The sequence below is a fragment of the Melopsittacus undulatus genome, chromosome 3 (genome assembly GCF_012275295.1).
Source record: "Melopsittacus undulatus isolate bMelUnd1 chromosome 3, bMelUnd1.mat.Z, whole genome shotgun sequence".
Lineage (NCBI taxonomy): Eukaryota > Metazoa > Chordata > Aves > Psittaciformes > Psittaculidae > Melopsittacus > Melopsittacus undulatus.
Genome location: NC_047529.1, coordinates 66,214,439 through 66,236,933, shown reverse-complemented (window position 1 = coordinate 66,236,933; position 22,495 = coordinate 66,214,439). Strand labels below are relative to the sequence as shown.

General features: G+C 42.9%; 1 protein-coding gene across 3 annotated transcripts in view; it reads right to left on the bottom strand.

Annotated features, from left to right (window-relative positions):
* Nucleotides 1–21,919, bottom strand: part of PKIB (cAMP-dependent protein kinase inhibitor beta) — a 55,891-nt gene extending 33,972 nt beyond the window's left edge. Inside the window, exon 1 of one of the 3 annotated variants that reach the window (XM_034060833.1) lies at nt 21,847–21,919. The gene's annotated coding sequence lies outside the window, so the exon portion shown is untranslated. Of the gene's footprint in view, nt 1–12,692; nt 12,711–21,516; nt 21,769–21,846 lie in introns of those variants that run through there. The other 2 variants (XM_031054045.2, XM_034060834.1) reach the window with 2 other exon arrangements.
* Nucleotides 21,920–22,495: the final 576 nt, after the last annotated feature.

Below are 22,495 nucleotides of genomic sequence, written 5' to 3'. Positions count from 1 at the left end.
CTTCAAATACCAAATACTGGACTGTGGATGTGGCATGTGCCTTTTAGGCTGAGGGGTTTTTTTAGTGCTGTCTTAGGAACACAATTTTTGTGTAAGCACATCTACACTCTTTTTTATCGCTTGTACTTCTTTTTTATCCCTTGATGTTGTGCAGTAGAAATAACTAACAAATTGCTTGCTAAAGAGTTATGTATACAAATGCAAATACAAACACACTAGATTTTCTAATATATTTTCCTGTTGTATTTGTATAAAATAGGAGCAAAATAAAATCAGCATTATGAAAATGTGATTCATCAAAAAAAAACAGAACGGCAGAACTAGCAAGTCAGACAAGTCAGAAAGTCTGCCTTTTCAGATTCAGACTTCCATCCCTGGCACCTAGTCCAGTTTCAGTTTCTGAGTCTTAGTTCTATTACCTAGAAGCATTTAACAGCTTTTTTTCCCCTCCTCTTTCTATGTCTTGGAGAAGTGCAAAAAGCAAAGATAAAGCCTGGGACAGGGTTTGTCTTCATACTGTGATTGATGAGGCTGATGCTGTATTGAATTTAAACTTAAAAACATCAAAACCTACATCCCTCTGAAGCAGCGATGAAGGAGGGCACCGATTCAGCCCATTGATGTAGGTAGCATAGCCTGAAGTTGCTTAAATAGGCTCAAAATCATCTGAAAGCAGAGGCCTGTCTCCTAAGAGAGATTTAATTAGAGGATTTATGGTATTCCATGATTCATTTACCTGGAATTTAGACTGAACAACCACTGTTTTCTAGCTGTGAAATGTAAAAGGAATTGCTACCTGCTGCAGCTCAGCGCTCCTCTCCTCCAGTTGCATCAGGGAAGGATTTCAGCCACATGTCCCCAGCAAGAGCCACCTCCCCCAGGAGAGAAGTCTCCCTGCCAACCTACATACAAAGCTCCCTTTGTCCCCTGAGACTCCAGCTAAGAGGCTTTACCCTCACCCGTGGTTGTTCCCCACCCATGAAGCACATAAATAGGAGCATTGTGTAGAAGCCTCTTGCTAGCCAGCCAGTGAAACAAGGGAGATGTCTGGCCCACCCTGGATAGGGACACCTCTTCCTAGAGGGCCTGAGCCTTTCTCAATTGGTGCACACAGTTTAGGAGTCCACCTCCCCCCACCCTATCCTCACTTCTGAGCTGAAATACCTATTCAGAGTAAAATGAAACGTCTGGGGGATGCAAATGTGATTTTTATCATGAGCTATTAAATGACAAATACTTCTGAGCATGGCCTTAAGGACCCTGACATCTGATTTATTCATTACAGAAAGACATGGCAAATACCACTGCACTCACATGATGCTCACCTGCCACTGCTTTCCCAAGGTAGCCATGCCTTTCCCAACCATTTGCAAGATAAAAACGTAAAAGACAACTGGCATTGTCAAGAAAGAAACAGCATCTTATAGCTACTCTTTTGACTCCTGTTCACATTCTTTATCCAGTGAATGCATAACCACTCCTAACTTCTACTTATTTTGGAGGGAGGGGTGAAGGCACCTCCAAACACTTATCACCCAAGTGCATCTGCTCCTTGTCCATACCACAGCTGAAGAAAGGTAACCCAGAGGAGGCGGCTCTGTCCTGTCACATTCAGAAGGAGGTGTCCTATAGACACTGCTAAAGAAAGGCTTTTTTACATGTATGGAGGCCCTCACAATTAGGCTCTTGATGTACTTACCATTGCCTGATTCTGCCTTCAGGTAAGTCTGCATCATTGTTAGGAGCAGCCTCAAAAGTGCTCACCTCTACTGAAAGGCATTTTATGCCAAGAACTGAAATGCACAGGCTCAGTAGCTGGGTACAGCTATACTGCAGGAGAGGGACCAGAACCTCAGCCTGCAGAAGAATCATTCTCCTTAGGCTTCCTATCTATTCCCATGACAACAATTACAGCATCTCTTTGGCTGAAAGAGACCAACTTGCTCTTTCTTCTGAAATATGTAAACATGGCATCAGTTTGGACTATACAGTGCTTTTATAGGACATCTTTAATGTGCACATAGAGCAGCTTTAGAGATTCCCACACGTTTTTTTGTAAGAGGTTTAGGCATGGTCTCGCCAATGAAAAAAAAACTTTTATCACAATTCCTCCTGGGTCTAGTATAATTATATTGGCCTGGGTGACTGTTCCCCACATCAGTGTGGTGCCTATACAGCCCTTGGAGGCTTTGAAGCAAAACCAGGTGTCTATATTAAAGAAATAAAGATGTGAAGTTAATATGGATTGAATACTTTATCTGACTCATGATGAAGTCAGGGAAAGCATTTCCAGAATCTTAGATGAAGGACAGGGCTCAAAGAGGTGGATTTTATGCTGCTTGTGACTAGCAGCAAGAATTCTGCCTTCTGTGAAGCATCTTTGAACCCTGAGAGGATGCACACTGACTTAATCCTCCTCACACAGACTATGCTGAAAATGAAGGGTATTGGAGGGCAAGATTTCCACACTGTAAACTCATATTTGAGGAGTTTATCTTTCAAAAATTGATGTAGCTTATCCATGTGCACATTTTTACCATTCCCAGACACAGAGATATGTGGGCACTACATGTGAACAGATAAAGGAAGTCAATTTAATTTCTCATCCCACGTTGTAAACTATTAAGCTTCACAGCTTGTGTCATGAGCATTATCTGCAGTGAAATATGTAAGAAAAGACATTTCATGAGTTCTTTTATCAAGTTTTTAAAAATGTAGCTGATCAGTAGGTTAAACTTATGCTTAAGGCACATCTACTTAGAGTTGTAGCTTTTTCCTCCACCAGTAACTTGTGTAAGCAAGGGCATTCTATTACTTTCCAAAGAAATTTCACAGATGCAGAGAGAGGAAACCTTTCCATACCCAGAGTTACTAATACTTATTGATAAGCATTTCAAAATCAAAATCTGTTCTAAATATTCAGGAATGATCACCCCAAAGAAGCTTGTTTTCAGCAACACAAAAATATTTTTTCCAAACCAAGTCATCTGTATTAATGAGGCCTAATTAAGCACCTTTACCTTAACAGACCTGACTGTAAGGACCTACTGAATCACTTACTGATCTGCAGAACTGGTGAATAGCTACACTTCTCATGTGAGATCTCCAAGAACGTAAGTTAAATGACACAGTGTGAAAATCATCTACTGTAATTAAGCTTTTGCTTTAAACACATAAGCTCAGATGTTTTGTTAACATGTATTTTCTTCAGATCTTAAAATACAACTTTAAGGAGCTCTGCTGTCCTCAATACAATGTTAAAAATCACCAGGACTGTTTCTGTTTCTTCCAGAGCTGTGACTAGTTCCCATTTCATTCTCTTCTTTTTGGGCACCTCAGTGTATAACTTCTGAGAGCAAAATAGTAGGTAGGTTATCTGAAGGACATACACTACACATCACACCCTTTCTCACCTCAGTATTTCTTTGTGTGGCACATGAGCAACACTTCTGCTTTCAAAAGTGCTTACCCTGAAAAGCACTGGCAACATCCCTATGTACCTGAAGTGGACAAGAAAGCAATAGCTACGCTTGGAGTAGGGACAAGCAAACAATTACACCAGCTGGCAGAGGGTCATGAGGAGGTAGCAGTGCCATTCAAAAGAACAATGAATTATGACAGCAGTGAAGCTTGGCTTTGAGAAGACTATTGCTATCATTTTGGATGTCCTGTCCCTTGGCCAGGATCTCTGTCAGAATCCAACACTGCAAATTCCCACACCTCCACAGATTCATGGTTTGCTTTCCATTACACATAATCTTACCATTTCAAATGTCTAACGAACAAACAGGCAACAAATCTCAATTGCTTCCAAGACAGAATTTGCTTGATGTCATGCAGGTGACTTCAGGGGGCAACATCTGGATGTCTGTGGTAAATCTATCCTACATCTGAAAACTGGATTCAACCTATAGAGATGATTGAGAGATCCAAGAGGTAATTAATAAAGTTGAGAAGGTAATTTAAAAAAAAATGAAGAAAAAAAATATCTATCAACAGGCACTAAACACAAAGATACTGCATCTGGCTCAGGTAACCTGTGAGCTGCTGGACACATGGAGAATATACAGGGGGAAGCACTTTCTTGTGTTCCTAGTGTTCCTCTTATTTTTGACCTTTCTCAGCAGCAAGGCACTATGCACTAGGCACCATTTGATCTGAATCAGCTCAGCCGTTCTTATGCTCTGAAGGAAAATATAAAAATAAACTCCCCACAAACAAAATCTCTGTTATGTCAGTTCAAAACAAATTGAAAACTTCCCTCCCATACCAAAGAGCAGTTCAGTCACTTAGTCAACATTGACTTAAGAAAACCCATTCCTTTCTAGACACACAAGCACCAGGACAGTACAGCACACTAAGGCTTCTAGTCCAGTGTTTGCTGTGCGGTGCTGTGGCAAGACAGAACATCCAAGTTTTTAATGAAGCACAAAAAAACATTTTCAGTTTTGATTTCCACTCCCAGAAACTGGTGTGTGAGACCACCTCTAACAAGCCCCACAGCAATCTCCTGCAGAGGGGAATAAGTAGTCCTATGGCAAGAAGAAGTCAAAAGTATTGCTGATTTTGGAGGGGTAGAAAGAAGAATCTGAAAGCAGAAAATTACAAGGGTATTTTGGATGAATAAGACACTACAGCTTTACACTGAAAATGGGAAAGGATCCTACTAACCCTTCATCCAGTTTAACTTTCTGATTTCAAAGAAGCATTAGACAATGAAAAAGGACTCTGAAGACTGGAAGAGCTCAGTCAGAAAAGAACATTATCAGTTTTGTCTTCCTATTGAAACTGTGTGACTCCTCCACTTGTGATGAACTCTGCTTGAATGGTAAAATGGGAAGTTTCACAGAACGTAAAGAGATGAACAGACCGGTTTTTCCATACTGATCATCTGTGAAGCCCTGCAACTTTCTGCTGGTGGCAGCAGAGACAGCCCTGCAGTGCTGCAGGTTGCCCTTCAGAAAGGGCAGAAATAGGAGCAGTCTCTGAAGCGGTGACCTTCCAAAGCAAGGTGATGCTGCGGAAATTTAAAAGTCAAATGCCCCGAAGAATAACCACCTGCTCTCCTGTCTGCAGTGACATCCCCGACATTGGGCAGTCAGGACACAACTTATGTGCAGTATCTGCTGTAAATAAAGCCATCGGCATAGATATGAGCTGAAATCAGCAGCTCCAAAACCAGACCCCTCTTTAAAACCTATGATTGGAAGAAAAAGGGTGTCAGAAGCCCAGATACACCCCAGCTGCAGACTGTGGTCACTTGCCAGCATTCAGCTGAAGCAACCTGCTGATACACCAGGGCTCGCCAAAGGCTGAATGGCATTTGGAGGTGAGGTGAAGGCAGTCCTAGGGAAGACAAAAAATCGCATCTGATTCCCTAAAGAGGTGGAGAGGGACAGCAGAAGAGGAAGTGGGTTTTTTTCAATCTTTCTTCTTGCGCTGTTCAGGCCAGAATACAGCTGAAGCCCCAGGCATTCCCTGAGGGCTAGGACTGCACCTCTTGGCTCTTCCTGGAACCACAGCATCCCTGCAAGAGCATGAGAGGGAAAGCAGGAATCATTAAGCTCCAGCCCTATCCTCTGCATACTCTTTTATAGCTTCATCCATCACATGGGATTTTTATAAGTTCTTTGCAATCCCCTGCAAGCCTCCTTGGTGCTCTATCAGTAGGGAAATGCAATTTTACACATATGAAAACACAGTATTTATACTAAAAAAGAAAAAAAAAGAAAAACAACAACAAAAAGAAAAAGACACATAACTGATGTCAACGGCAGAAGGATAAGCCTGAAGCCTTGAAGATAAGCCTGAAGAGACGCAAGTGTGTTTGAAAACTACTGTCCTATGTCCAGATTCATAGCTAAATCCACCATTTCCCCCTCCTTTCTTCTCCCTTCCCCACATCCAAACTGTTCTGCACAAGAACTGCTGTGTTTGTTAGCACAAGGGTCTGTCACGCAAGCTCTGTAATTGCATTTGCTAACATTTCTTTTAATCTAACAGGCTGTGACTGACTACATGTTATTCCACAGCCGATATCACCGAGAACAAACCTGAAATAAAACAATGGAAGTAAGCCTTGGCACACTGTGTATCCAGGGATATCACACTGATGATAACTGAAGGTCATCTCCTGGATACAGTGTGCTGTGAAACCAAACCTATGGCAATCTGGTGGTGTTCTTGCTCTCCTCTCTGCTATGTACACCACTTAAATGATGGCAGACTACTTATGCAGCTTTTAGCAGTCTGCAAGCAAACATAATTCTGATATCAATCCACCAGGTATTATTTCTAGTCCATCTCTCTCCCAGGTATGCACAGCAGCAGCATTCCCTCTGTTCATTCTTGGAATGAAATCTTCCCTTTACCAATACGAAGGAAAAGATTCAATGCACTGGCTTATTCTGAGCACAGTTCACATGTCAATGCTCTATACAAGGATGTTTAGGCCACACATTAATCAACCACGCAGCCTTACAGCAACAAGCAGGCAGGTCTACATATTTTTTAATTGCCCTTGGTATGGAGGGCATCATGAAAGAAAAAGAAGAGCCAGTGTACCACTGTGCTGAAGAGATCCATCACAGAGGCTAATGCGGCCAGGGGCAATTTATAACAGGTATTCTGAATTATATCAGAAGACAAATTCACTTTCATTTATGCTCAAGCACAACAAGGCAGACAGGCACCAATACAAGACTCTACCCCTCAAGTCCTAAGAGTTCCATTCCTTAGAGCTTGATGAGCTGTGGGTCTAAGGTGGCTAACAGTACTCTTGGGGCAGGAAACTGTTGCTGAAGAAGCTGCTAAAAAGTTCTTCTAAGGATGCACTATTTCCAAAGAAATGCATAAAACTCCAATGGAAATAGGGTAGGATATATTACAGACAAATGGAGAGACACATGGCATAAGCCTCAAGATATTGTGAGTTCAGCCAATTTCCTTTCAGGAATTTAGTCAACATCTATAAAATATTCATACCCATTCCCACTGAAGGATGTCCAAGCTCTACAGCAAACCTCTCGTGCAATGCTCTGAGTTTTATCTCACTATTTGTCCTTAGTAAATTTTTGCTTCTCAAAGAATCCTCAGTGCAGCATGAAGGAGAGGAGGGAGTGGGTATTTAGCAGTAGTATCATGTCTTCTTATCTGCCACAAGTACCATTGGTCAGGGGTTTGTGCCTAACACTCAGGCTCTCTGTCTTAGGATTCATCAGTCAGTATCAGTCTTCTTGGGATGTATCAGAACAGGACAAAAATACCATGCTCTCAGCTTTTGTGCTTGCTGAGTTTCAAGTTAACATTTGATTCTTCAGAGATGTGTGGTTTGAACAGATGTGGGAGCTGTCAAAATACTCTATGTGTATACATGAAAACTGTATTTGTATGAAGAAAAAGGAAACAACATCTACAAATAAACTACTCTCCTGGAACTGTGACCTTCCAAATACATAATTGGAGCCTGAAAAATGGGTACCTGATACCAAAAGCTGACACTGACAAAGTAACTTAGGTAAAAGAGAATGAGCTTCAAGTTCACACTAAGTCCTATACAAGTGGCAATTTTATCTGAAACTGTAAAGGACTATTAAAAACAAAATCAAAGTCAGGATATACCAATAGCCTTTCTGAGATTTCATGCAGCAAGAAAATATGCTGCAGATCCAGGAAAGTAGTCTTTGGTAGTGTGTGGTTTCAGGTTGCTTACTAAGTGACCCAAAAGAGTCCAATGGACATGGAGTAGTTCAGAGGCTGTAGATTAAAACTGAGAGAAAAAAACAGCGCCCCTTCAGTGTGATGGCAGAACACTTGTATTGTATGTAAAATGTGCAGCACATTTTACATATGTGCCAATAAATGTGTCTGGGATCATGTACTTTTCCACAAACAATTTCTATTATCACCCACTTGGCACAACTGAATCCAGAGTGTGTCATTCATTTGCCTCATTGGAAGAACATAAACTCCTCAGTCTTTCAAGTAACTTCTCTGATGACACATTTGTTCTGCCTTTTGAAGGCTTCATCCCACAACTCAGAAGGTTGCATTTTCCCAATTTAGCAAGGACAAGCTGGAGATCTATGAGAAAACCTGCCCCTACTTCACAGATCCCCAGCTGAATAATGGCCTCCAGCCACAGGGGAACACTTCCAGTGAAGGATGCCCCATAACCAACTGGGAGGAGCCCCACCATCTAACCATGGCATAGAGGGATCTGGAGGGTGGTGCAACCTAGACCCTGGCACAGTCCTTACAGCCAGATGTGGCTCATTGGCAGGCAGGAGAGAAGGCTGAACAACAGTGCAGTGATTGGGGCCACAAATAGCCACAAAACCACTAAGCTGAGGTAGGTGCATGAGGCTGAAGCCAATGGTGTGAATGCTCAGTAGATGTGATATGAGAAGCAGCAGCCAAATAGCTGCAAATCTCTTTTCCCTTCCACATGTCCCACACTTCTAGATGTGGAGAATGAGGTACTTGCTACCCTGCTGGGATGTACTGCTACACATCAACATCTGGGCTCTGTTGAAGCTCCTTCTGAATTAACTGGATAGCATCCCTCACTACTCAATCCTAGAGAAACAGACACAAATAAAAAATAGGGGGTTTGTGGTAAAAATGCCTTTTCAAAATCAAGTTGTGAAAGACAAAGAAGGTTCACATGAATTTCTGAATTAATCAATTTGTGGTTTAATAAAAAAGGTCTTTTGGTCTGTTTGGGTTTTTGTTTGTTTAGTGGTTTGGGTTTCTCAACCATCCTTCAATTTAAAGCTCCATGCAATTCCTACATTATCTGTGTAGTGATTTGAATCACTGCTGATTCAAAGCAAGGATTGCTAACAAATCTGTGCCACATCAGATCCAGTAAAACAGCAAGTTAGTGGATGGGAAACAGCAGATGTATCTGATGTCCAAAATTACCTTTCCTACAGATCTCTGTATTTGATTAAGTATATCTTTTTCACAGTACACTGAAACATCGGAGCTCTTCCCAAATTGTGAAGACAAGAATGAGGCAGTCTTTACCACCAAAACAGGAGAAGCCTCATACAGTGCAATTCAGTACTGCATGTACAGTGCAAATTGTGCAAAACCACCTGTACAATTTTATTCTTCTAAATAGTGAAGTTACTTTAATTAACCTTATTAAGCCCAAGCATCACTACGAGTTCCAGCATTAAATCACTGAATACAGAGCAGTCTTTCTGTGGGAAATTTAAGACCAGAGGAAATATTCTAGCCCTGGTATGTTTATAGCATCCATTTTTTTTAATGGAGGAAGAAGAGATCTGAGATTTCAAATGCTACTTAGTGACCTCTGCCTTGAAGAAGGAAGGTAACCTGCACTGCAACACCCGTCACAGCTCCTGAAACATGAGATGGCAGCTAGCTACAACTGCTGTTGCCAAGGCACATGCATTTAGTCAGCCACCATTCTCCTCAATAAACCTGGGAAGTATTGGCAAGGTCTCATTAGACTCATCCTGCCCATTTTTGATATAAACCCAAACCATCCCAACCTTTTATCTTACTCCTCTGTCCAGTACCACTGACACCCATTGTCAAAGCCATGGCGCACAGCTCCAGGGCCAAACGGCACACAGCAAGAGCTCCTCAAGCCCTTTCCATGCACTGCAGACCTTGTTCCTTGAGGTGCCTGGTGGCCCATCACCCCAGCTCTGCCGCCTCCCACAGCCAGCTGCCTTTCCCAAGGCATTCAAGTGAACATGGCACAAACTCAGCATCCCAGATGACAAGTACAGACAGTTCATGAGCTCTTCTCTGGCAATTTATTACCAAATGCAACATGGTCTGAGGCGGGAACAAAGATAAATTAACTGTTATCTTTGTTCCTCTAATTTAGAAAATGAGGGTGCAATTTCCTCCAGGAGGCAGATGCCACAGGATTAGTGGTGGGTTTTTCCTGGTATTCTGTTCACTGTCTAAACATTCAAATTGGAGTATCAATAACTGTTTGCTTAATGTTTAGCACAGTAAAGCTCTTTTTATCTAGGGAAGTATCATTTCAGAAGTCACAGTTCACGAATGAATGCTGAACACCACATTCATGCAGGGTGGCATTTCTCTTAGGATCTACGACTCCAGAGCTGTTACTGGAAAAGCCTTTTTCTCCCGAGTGGCAGCTTTTCCCCTGAAACATAATTAACAATGTAATGCATCACTGCAGCTCCTCTGCAGCTTCCATTTGCAAATTGGTGCTAATCTCAGCATCGCTCCCTCCTCAGCTTCCCTTCCTTCTCACTCTGCCTCTCTAAACTCAGAGACACTAATATCTACAGGAAACATGTGAAGACATTTCCTAAGGAGGTATAAAATGGAGAATAGTGTCTGTCATGTACACTACACAAAATAAGACTATTTGCCTTCTATACAGTTTATATGCTTATTTTCTTAACAATTTTTGAAACTCCCATACTGACACCAGACATGACCATTCCATTATATTCCCTCCTCAGCTCAGGTTTTTCCCCTCTAAGGATTTGCTCCTCTGAACAAACCCAGAACAGTTTCAACCACTCCTGGGTTAGGTACTGGCTGTGCTGGCACTGTGCAACTGCAGCTCCAACACCACCGAGCTGTTTTTAGCTCCCATGCTGCCTGAGGCTGAGCATCTTCCCCCTCATCACATCCCATTTAGTGATGAGCCATTCATCCTCAGGCTTTTGAGCCCTACACTCTCTTACAAGATGAAGCCTTAAAAAGGTCTCCATCAAAAAAGCATGTCTCTATGCACGCTGCTACCAAAGCCTGTGCCCCAAATCATCAGAGGTGTCAACACAAACACTAGAAAATCAGAATTAGGTCTTATCCTGCACGTATTTAGTTCAGCTGTCTAGACTGGCTTGCTGTCTGCTGGAGCAGCTCAGACAGGCACAGGAGGAGTGAAGCCAGATTCCCCTGCCAGCATCTGGTTACACATCTGAACAAATATCCTCATTTTGGGAAAAGTTTAATTTCAAATGGTAATTACGTCTCACCTACAATGGGCTCCTGATTTTTGAAGCATCAGCTGCTGGACTGCCTCATCTGTCAGACACAACTAACCCATCCACTGCCATCTATGCATCAAATGCAAGTCCCATCAGATGGCATCTCAGGCTGTCAGCCTTGCTTTTCCTCCTCTATAAAATACTGACATTGTAAAGTCTTAACAAGGAAACTGAGATTACGGGAAACATCTTTCGCTCCAGAGACGTCAATGCCAACTGTTATCTCTGTTCTCCAGTCTCAACCAGGAATAGAGGAACAAATGCACTTGATCCTACCCTGAATGGTAGCTCTACAGAAAGGTCTGGACTGTAAATCCCAGCTTTGTGGTGGCTTTAATCAAATGGAACAGCATCAGGAGGAGTGGGGAAGCGGTGGTGGGGAGGGACTGCACCATCAAAAAATTTAAATTGACCTTTTTTTAATCTGCTTTAACCTCAAATCTTACATATTTTCTCCTAAATTCTGAAAAGGTACAGAAATGAGACCAAGATACAGATTTAAATAAAGAAATTACCATTTCCTTTCAATATGTATGCTTAGAAAACTTACACAGTTAAAATATTTATAGTAAGAGCTGATCAAGTGATTAAATATACTTTTAAAATTTCCCTTTTAAAAACAGTACATCTCTGAATCTCCTCCTTCAGCTCCTCCATAGGATAAATCTTTATTTCATTTTGAGCAATAGAACTTCAGGTCCTAGGTTTTACAGAAATCTAAAGAAGAAGAAACTTTTAATATCATTATGCTGTTAAGTTTTAATTGGCTTTTTTGTTAGTCAAAATCAAGAAGCAGATATCACTCCATGTGGACTTACAAAATAGGTCAGCTGGGTAAATTTGTCCAGCTTTCTTCTACGCACTTTAGACACTTCACCAGTTACTACTTCTTTCTAAAGTGGCCTCCAAATTTGTTCTCTGTACATGACATAATCCAACTCTCTACAAAGCCTGGCTTGTTAACCAGTCACCTAATTAACACAGTGAATATACAATTAGCTGCATTATTATACCCATTCAAGATAGGTATGTTTCTGTAACAACATTCCATTTCCATGGTAGGATATGTGAATTAATATAGTTTGCTCAAACCAAGAAATTGGCTGTCCTTAAATGTGATTATAGCAAGTAAATTTCCATTTGTAATTATCTTAATATCAGTAAAGGTAAATTAATTAGTACCATGAATTAACATTTATTTCTTTTACTCTCTATTTACTACTTCTACTTGCTAGAACAGAAACAACACATTCTGTTGGGAAATTTGAGGAACACATCATGCCATTTATTCTGGTTTACTCTGAAGTGCTACTTCCAGCTACCTGTAAATAATGAGGATCTGGAAGTAGAGAAGAACATAAAAGTCAGTCAGCCCATTAAGAAAAGGAACTGCGTGGACAGCATGTACACTCTTTTCAAACTGTAATAAAGCTACAAATTCAGAATGGAAAAAGCTAACATTGCCTTTTCAATAAGTCTTCTTCCTAAAGGCATCATGCTCTTGGCTCTATGCTATATGCCTCCCATGTTCAAATGGAGAGCTTCCAACCACATCAGTAAGAGGATGTTTCTACTAGGAACTGGTTGAGATTAATTTTTATTCAGTTCATTTGCTTCCACAATTCCAGCTTTTCTAACAAACAAATGCAAGTTCAAGAGGAAAGAAAACAAATATACCTCCAACCCTCGCACACTCATCTTCTTACGCTTTTTTAAGTTCTCTGAGGTAAACAGCATGCACTTTCAATGACAGTTACTGAGTAATGATGGGAAGAGCGAGGAGGTGGTTGAAAGTACCACTGGCTTCTTAATGCAAACTCTTTTATACTACTCAAGGAACACATGTTCAATCACTGCTTATGAAACAGCTTTGACAACAGGGAGGGCAGCTTTTTGCTTGATGTTTGTTTAAGTGAGGCTGTAGAAGCTAGTGCTTTCATTTCACTTTTTTTCTTTCACATTTTTTTGTTACACAGAAGCAACCCACAGTCTTAATAACAGGCTGGTGAGTGGCTGTCTTCTCCGGAGACTTCATTACCATGAGGTTTCACTGCACTCCAGCTCTTCTGAGAAGGCGTTCAGAGAAAACATAAGGGTACTACAGAATTTCTAATACTTGAGCTTCCCAACAAGAAAAACAATCAAGACATATTGGAACAACTGCATTCCCACTGAGCGACCCTACTTTAAAACATCAAAATCACACTACTGCACGATACCTGCATCCAAGAAAGCAATAGCATCAGAGTTTCACTTCTGAACACAGAACACGGATAGCATGTTAATGCTTTAGCAAAACATGTTTACAGAAATCCCTGCGTATTTATGGAACTATATTGTTCTTTGGAGTGAGCTTTCCTTAGGTGAACAAAAGAAGCAGCAAACCAAATTAGACTTGGAGCCTGAAACAGAGCATGTGTAGCACACTTAGAAGTTATTTTACAACACTGAATGTAAGCATATTTTAAATGATTATATGGGCAAAATATTGAAGGCAGGGACTGCAAACCACTCTGCTGTTGTAAGCATCTATTTGTTATTTCTTATTAAAGGTAGTCACTGGCCTTCTTTCACTCTGGGAAATAAGGGTCCCTCCTCCCTGTTACATTTTTCATGCACAGATGGTAACAAGGACTTCACAGCAACTTTTTAGAGCTCAGCTTTGAGCTTGGAATGATAGGGTCACAGACAACTCAGGCAGGATGAGAGATCAGGAGGTCCCTGGTCCGGCTGTGCTGCAGCAGGCTCAGCGCTGAGGTCAAACAGGACTGGAAACCCGCAGATGCACAGCCTCCCTGGGTAGCCTGGCCCTGGGGAAAAGCCTTTTTCTTGTGTGCTAGATGGACCTCTTTTGTTTGGTCCAGTTGCGGCTCCTTGTCACTGTGACTCCCTCTTCTTGACCACATCCCTGCAGGTACCAGGGGTTGCTAACAGCCCCCACCGAAGCCATCTTCCCCTAGGCTGAGCCAGCCCCATCCATTAGTCTCTCCTTGAGGGGCAACTGCTCCAGACATCACCATCATACTGCTGATACTCTAGGAAATGGCTCCTTCCCCAGAGCCTATTTTACAAGAAAACAGATAAGGTGAGCCGCACTGGCAGCCCCTGTCAGCTCCACAGCATCATCTGACTCTTGCATCAGGGCTGCAGATAGGTTCCTGTGTGCAACCCAAGCTCTGCTACAGGCAGGGTTATAGCTAAAACAGGGTCTCCGACCTACAAATTGCCTTTGTAAGAGTATTCTATTCATGTTCTGGAAGAATTGGCAACAGAAACAGAAATTTGGCAACAGAAATTGGCAACAGAACAGAAAGCTCTGCTCCTAAGTTCCAGGGTGGCTTCACTTTTTTGTGGAACTGTTTAGAAAGCCAATTCTCCAAATTTTTATTCATACAGCAGCAGAAAAGCTCAAGCACTCCCACTATACCCTGCGTTTAAATTAAGATGAAGTGCCATAGGTCTGCTTAATGCCTCATTGTATCATTTGCCAAGTCTAACAACGCTATTCACAACTGGCTAAACCCTGAGAAAAGTGAATACTTCAGCTATTAGGCAAACCACATCCTTCTACTTGGTACCACAGAGGAATTCTGGTAACATTTCAAATACTACTTTCAGAAGCAATTGCCCAGTCAGAGACAGAATTTCTAGACATCACTTTCCTGTCTCCTGCTTCCTCTAATCCTCCTATCTAACTAAATCTTATCCATAACAGACAGAAGAGACCTTCCAAGGCCTCTGTATAAATATTTACAAAACAAATCTTACCAATTCTATTTAATGGAAATTCTCTTAACTAAGTACGGTAAAATCCACCTTTGTAGATATAAATTGCTTATGAAGAAGACATACTACATGCCCAAGAATTAAAGCTGTGTGTGATGTGGGAGAGGGAGGGTGTAGGCTCATCTTAATGATAATCACTTTGGCACCACACAGCAGGTATGTCACAAAGCACTTCATTACTTTATGTGAAATATGTAACAGCTGCCAACGCTTCTGCTTCTCTCTGAGCAAAAGCAAGATACCTTGCAATGAAGAAACTGTAGGTATTGATGGGTGAGATGCTCAGCTACATGATACAAATGACACAAGACTCAAAACTAGGCAAAATAAAGGATGTGTCACACCCACACAAAAGGGAATACTTTACCCAGACAGAACACAGAGTTGCATAAGTTTTATCAGCACCTGTCTGTATCCTGGCTTCAGTCACCAGACATCATACAGAGATGGTGAAATACCACACTTCCAGTTGTTTTCTGTGGTGTACATGGAAATACACGCAGCCATAGAGCTACAACATAAGTTCTCCCTAGGGTATAGTTAACTCTGAGATGTTTCCTAATCAGAGTATGTTATGTCATGGAGAAAATGTGCACACTTTAATGCAATATTGTATGAAAATATGACAAACCAGCACTTTAAAAGCTCACAAACATACTGAAACTTTCTTCCTCTCTGGTTCTCCTCATGCTCATTTTCATTGGTTCCTTTTCTTTCAAGGCTTATAACACAGGTATTGCTAACCATTTTGTATTCACAACCAACTCAAAATACTGTGAAGAGTATCCTAGTGACATTACCCTTCAACAAATCAGCCTGCTCCATCAGGAGTAATAATCCCAAAGACCAAACCCAGAGATCTGAAGGCATTTGGATTTGTCTTGTAAAAATGGCTTATGTACTTAATACTTGTTTTTATCAACCTGCTGGCTTCTCCTTACATGAACTGAGTTGCAGGATGTCAATCTGATCCAAGGCTGATTCCAAAGGAGGTATATTTATTCTAGAAGAGGAAGTTATAACTACCCAAAAGGTGCTGAACACAGCACGTCTTTCAGAGACATTCCCACAACTCTGCCACTGCATTACTCAGCACAGTTACAGGTTACTCAGAAGCCTATGGACAAGCCTGTGGGTTTCCCACAGAATTTAGTAAGCCAGTTTCAAAGGTAATTGAAAATGGCTAAAATAAAAGGCTTCCCACTTGTCCATCAAGTCTTGAAAGCATCATAATCCCAGGCACAGCTACAGGTTGGGCAATAAGGAAATTCAGTGCAGCCCTGTGGAGAAGGATTTGGGGGTGTTGGTCGATGAGAAAATGAACATGAGCCGGCTTCAGTGTGCACTCACAGCCCAGAAAGACAACCATATCCTGGGCTGCATCAAAAGGAGCATGACCAGCAGGTTGAAGGAGATGATCCTGTCCCTCTACTCTGCTCTTGTGAGACCTCACTTGGAGTATTGTGTGCAGTTCTGGTGTCCTCAACATAAGAAGGACATGGTACTGTTAGAACAAGTCCAGAGGAGGGCCACAAGGATGATCAGGGGACTGGAGTACCTCCCATATGAACACAGGCTGAGAAAGTTGGTGCTGTTCAGCCTGGAGAAGAGAAGGCTGCGTGGAGACCTCATAGCAGCCTTCCAGTATCTGAAGGGGACTATAGGGATGCTGGGGAGGGACTCTTCATTAGGGACTGTAGTGATAGGACAAGGGGTAATGGGTTGAAACTTAAACAGCAGAGGTTTAGATTGGATCTAAGGAAGAAATTCTTTACTGTGAGGGTGGTGAGGTACTGGAATGGGTTGCCCAGGGAGGTAGTGAATGCTCCATCCCTGGCAGTGTTCAAGACCAGGTTGGATGAAGCCTTGGGTGATATGGTTTAGTGTGAAGTGTCCCTGCCCATGGCAGGGGGGTTGGAACTAGATGATCTTGAGGTCCTTTCCAATCCTAACTATTCTATGATTCTATGATAAATTATTCCACTGTTCTGCATGAGCAGGTGTTTAGATTTGCAAAAATGACCAGTACTGTGTACTACAAACCCACTTCATCTTCCTCTGTCAGATGGAATATGTGGACAGGATGGGGAAAGTCAACAGAGGAAAATAATACACTGCTATCATTACATATGCAGCAAATACTTCTTAATCTGGATTAAAGAAAAAAGCAAGAAGTGCTCCCTGATCTGCAACTGTTTCTCTGGGATCTTCCTAAGGACACCACAGAAAATAGAAAGCATTTAATTAAGAGCTGCCTCCTTTCAGCACAACCTAGCACAGTCTGCTCCCTCCTCTGGGGTCAGCACAGAAAGACGCATGCAAGCACATGCAGAAAAGCTTCTGATGTGTATATTGCTTACTGTGCTCTAGCAAGGCGCAGTAACAGCTTCTGTCCAAATGGTTCAGCCTGGGTGAACCTGACATGGCTCTACACTCAAAGGCTGCTCAAAGTACAGATCTTCCCATATGCAGTACAAACCTGATGCAGTTAGCAGAATCATCACTCTCCTTCTTCACTGATGCTGTGTTTTTAGGCTGTAGTCATGCATGCTGCCTTGTCTGCAGTTGAACCATGTTAAGGGCTCCTGATCTCAGCCCCGCTGCTGGCTTTCCCACCACAGCCCACCCCCTTGGCCTCTGAGCAGGGGCTATGCTCTGCTCTCAGTGGGATGTCACTGCCCTTCCCCAATCTGGCAAGGTAAGGGCAAGGGTTTGCACACCCTGCCTGACCTGTCACAGTGGTATGAGTTGAACACTTCTACTGGCAGCATCTTAAGGTCCCTTGGATGTATCTTAACCAAAACAAACTGAGCAGCACCTACGCGTGCTGCTACATCCCACATTTCTGTGAGTGATGCAACTGCTGGTGAGGGGTGGGGAGTGAGAAACCTCTGTGGGAGCTGCTTCTTAAAACCAGCTGGAAGGTACCCAGCCTGGCATGCCTGGTGGCAGCTCTCCAGGATGCGGGGAGAGCCATGTGGGGCTGCTGGAAGGGCCACGTACTTGCAGTGGGGAAGGAAGAATGATTCCTTCCATCACAGTGCACAGGATGAGGCAGAGCAAGATGTCACATGAGCTCAAGTACCTGCTCCCACAGAAAAAGATGTTCTTGTGCACCTTGCTCCTCCTCTTGCTAATATAAATCAGGAGACTAAAGTCAAATGTAATCACTACACAAGCATGGTGCTCTGTCTTTAGTGGGGAATGCAGGCTTTAATAATACATAAATGATTTCTAAAAGATGTAGAGCAGAGCTTAGTGCAACTTGAATGCAGACAAATACTTCAAAAGAAGTCAACATAATCTACCAAGCACTTTACTAAATTGGTTTCATTTATATATACGTACACTCATGCCCAGAGAACAAGTCCACCTGATACAATTTCTACAATAGGAAAACCCTAGCAAGTCAGCTTATTGAACTATTAAAGCTTTCTAAAATACAACAAAATGGGAAAAAAAAGCAAACCACAAACAAAAAAACAGCTCACAAACCCACAACAATTTTATAGGGAGGTAATAAATGAAAGACAGACAAGTATTGTGATGGTATTTGATGGTATTAATGCTGGAAAGACGAGGAAGGAGAAAATGAGCAATTACCCATAAATATAGCTCTTAGCTTTAACTATGTAACAGAACAAGTAATCAGAACAACAACCACCATATAAAAGTCAATAAAAGCAACATGTATTTATAAAGGTACTGTCAGATAAACTCACAATACCTTTTCACATTTCTCCTCCATTATCATTCTGTCACGACAGAGGGAGAGTGTTACAGCATCCTGCTCACCAGAGAAAGCAAACAAGGACATTTGGATGCAGCCATAACCAGTAGAAACAGCAGTGGCAGTAGGAAGCAAATTAAAGTCTCATCAAAAACTTGTAAGCAATTCAGAGAATTTTATTGTGGAGGAAAGTAAGTTTTATTGTGACCACGGTAACTGAGTGTTTGCACCAAGTCAAAGTAAAGAAAACTAATTACTGTACTATCAGCTATCAACCCTGCACACAGAAGTATTAAATTATGAGCTAGGAAAGCAACAAGTCAGATTTTGAAGCTGAGGAACAGCAGAGTTTATATATATCTCATTACCAGAAACATCTCGGACAAGCAGAGCTTATTTTGGAGTTACTATGGAAAAGGCATGATCAAAACTTTCAAGACTCTGCACTCCCAAAGAGCAAAGAAATTGAAAATCAGCAACCCTTGAGCAGCAGAAGCTATGAAATTCAGCATCCTACGGAGCATCCACAGGAATCTTCAGATGTCTAATAAGCTGAATGATTGCTATAGCTCTTCCCTCAGTGGGGGCATCAACCTGGTCACCCCAGTCTTTAGGTTGTAGGAACTTCCATCACTTTGAAATCTCTACTCTCCTGTTTATATCGGTTGAAATTGATCCCAGAGGTAAAAATACTTCAGGGCAATGAGGGGAACTATCAGTCGGACAGCATCATTATTACCATTACTATTTCAGCTTCATCTCCTTAGGAAACCAGGTTGAAAATAATATAGTCAGGACAGAAGAGAAGAAATAACAAACAGAAATGTCACATGGAAAAAACATTTAAAACCAGAATTAAGCCAAGTACAGAAGACATTATTTCATGGGAGAAAAGGCAGATGTGGAAGCTTTTCATTAACAGATCACCATTCCTGACTTCCTATGATTTCTGCTAAGCCATAATCATAGAATCACAGAATCATAGAACAGTTAGGGTTGGAAAGGACCATGGGCAGGGACACTTCACACTAAACCATATCACTCAAGGCTTCATCCAGCCTGGCCTTGAACACTGCCAGGGATGGAGCATTCACAACCTCCCTGGGCAACCCATTCCAGTGCTTCACCACCCTAACAGTTAAGAATTTCTGTCTTATATCTTCCTTATATCCATCCTAAACCTCTGCTGTTTCTAATCTTAGGCTGCAAGGAAAATCTGGATGATCCCCTTGTAAAAATGTAACTGCCAGAATCTTAATCCATTCCAGCACAGATGTTTGACTGTCCAAATACTTCTATCAGATATAATCACTTGGATTTACTTCAGTAATTCTCCCCTTTCACTGCTGGTGGTGATCCCATGGGTGTGAGTGGTCTGTCTGGATGCCATAGAGTGGAACAAATCAAGCCATCAATCAGAAATCTTGTATCATCTGACTGCTCACAAAACTGCTTGAAAGAACCAGGAGCACATCAGCATGGAGCTATTGCAGTGAATGGAAGCTCTCTGGCCATCAAGATATGGACAGAGTGCAGAAATTTCCCTCTTACTTCCCTCAAAGCCAGTTAAGAGCGAGAAGTGCACTGAGAAAAGGTCAAGATCCTGGAGCATCCTCATCAGAGAGAGAAATCAATGAAGCCTGGCAGAAAGCCAAGCAGGAATTTGGGGAACATGGTGGATGTAACACAAAACAAAGTAGGCTGGTCTGTGTTCCAGCAGGGTGTATTTCAAAACCAATCTACAGAACTAAACCTTCATTCTAATGGTAAAGTCACTGCTATCAGAAATTATTTTGGTATTTCTAATGAAGTTCCGCCTTATCTTACTTTGATATATGTATTTTTATCAACCACAACATCACATCTCATAAATATCCTGGCATAAACATTCAAGTTCATATTTCCAAAGGGAATATTAACAATCGAAGAAAAGATTCCACCACACAACATTCTCAGCCCCATGACTTCTTCAATGAGGAAAAGTAAACAAAGTGTCATGGCCTTCCCTTCAGCTGCTTTGGAGGTCTCTATTCCGACCAAACATTTCAGCCCAACTGCTTTTCCTAACTACAAAAGGTGATGAAGTTAATACAGTGCAAGTTAACATGCCCTATGTATTTCCACATTCATCAGTCCTAACCACAATGCCTCCAAAGGTGGCTAGGATTTTCTTGTAATCCCCAAAATCTCATTGCTTTTCAAAATTCAGAACTTCAGGAACTGGGTATATCTGTACCAGACAGACAAACAGCATGCTGTACATCATTTTATCTATTGCTCCAGGAATATTTTGAACACTCTTTCACTTCGACCTTTGCTAAAGGCACTCGCCTGCTCCCCAGAGTCCACAAACAACTTTGAACAAATGCAGAGGGGCATAATTCATAATGGAATTAAGAAACAATTCTCTTACTGCCAACATTTTGATGCAATCAGAAAGAAAAATCTCTGCCTTGTGAGTGATCAAAGTACAAGGACACTCCTTGCAATTATGGGAAGATGAAAGTCAATGATGTTATAAAGTGATTTTCTAGGACCATCTTTTGCCTCAGCAAACTACACATTAGTTCTTCACTATGTTGTCCGTGCAACTTCAATTAGAGTTCATGCACAACAGTTATTCTTCAGAAATGTATTTTCATATAAATAGCAGTGTCATTATGTAAATAAAGCTGACTATTTTTACTCCCTAGCCTTCGCGTTCTTGCCACTGATTAATTTGACCACAGAGGCGTAATTGCAGAAAGGAGATGTAGATAAAAATTGCACCTGAAGCACTTCTGATTGCTTCTCTGACAGAGAAAAAAGTCTGCTTAGTTCTCTTCCTGAAGAGAGGCAGCCTATTTATGACACCGGTTATCAGTTTTCCAGAGCACTCCCTAAAGGTTAATATCTAACGTTAATGAACATTAAACCTGCCCGCTCCAAAGTCGTGGAAGCACCTAGGTAGGGCAGGGGGCACGAAGAGCTTACCCCGTCACTTACCCACGGTCACGCAGGACACACGGGAAGCGGTCGGACACCAAACCTCGTGTCCCGGGAGCACCCTCAGCGGAGGCTTATCCTTTCTCTCCCAGCGCACCGCGGCTACACGTTCCTGCCCTAGCTCTCCTCATTCCCTTCCACAAGCAGAGCTGCTGCAGGGGCCGGGGTCGCTGCCCGGGGGGACGCGCACCTTACCGGGACGCTCCGCCTCGCCGCGCACGCACTTCCCGGCACCGCCGCCGGCACCCGGTCCGGGAGACCGAGCCAGCCCCGGCAGTCACGGCCCTGTGCCGTTCCCCCCCGCCCGCCTGCCGCCGCCGCCGCTCTCACCTAGTGCCGGGGGTGCCGCTCCGGCGGCTGGCGCGTCTCTGCCGTCGGCCCGCGCCGCCCCGGGAGCTGCGGCCGTGCCGGGAGGGGGCGGCTGCCGTGCCCGCCCTGCGGCCGCACCGCGCTGCACCGCCCCCCCGTCGGCGAGCCCGTCCCGGCAGCGAGCGGCGCGGGGGGACAGGGAGCGGGCTTGCCGCCGGCATGAGGGGACTCCAAGCGCCGGCATGGGCCAGCGCTCCTCGAAATAGTGAGTGGGGACAGGCCCAGATTGTGCTCCCCCCCCCCCAACCCCTTCTCTAGTTCGCGTCTGCAACCGGGAAAGGGGACCTGCCCAGGACCCCCCTCACCTCCAACAAGCGAGAAGGGATGCGCCTCCCGAGGGTCCTTGTCACCTCCAGCCCAGCGGAGGCACAGAGCCGTCCCTCTGCAAACGGGCAGCGGCGAGGCGAGCAGGTCTGGAGTTCGGTCACCCCAAAATAGGGGAGAAGACTACAGCTTTCTCTGGAACCTTGCTCATTTTAGTGTCAAGTTCTTCGTGTTACACTTGCGTTTGTTTTCTTTTTTGGCTGCAATCCCTCAAACTGCACCAGCAAAATGACACAGGACATCCTCCTGCTCCTGCCAGACGCAAGCAGCCAGTGTCTGACGAGTT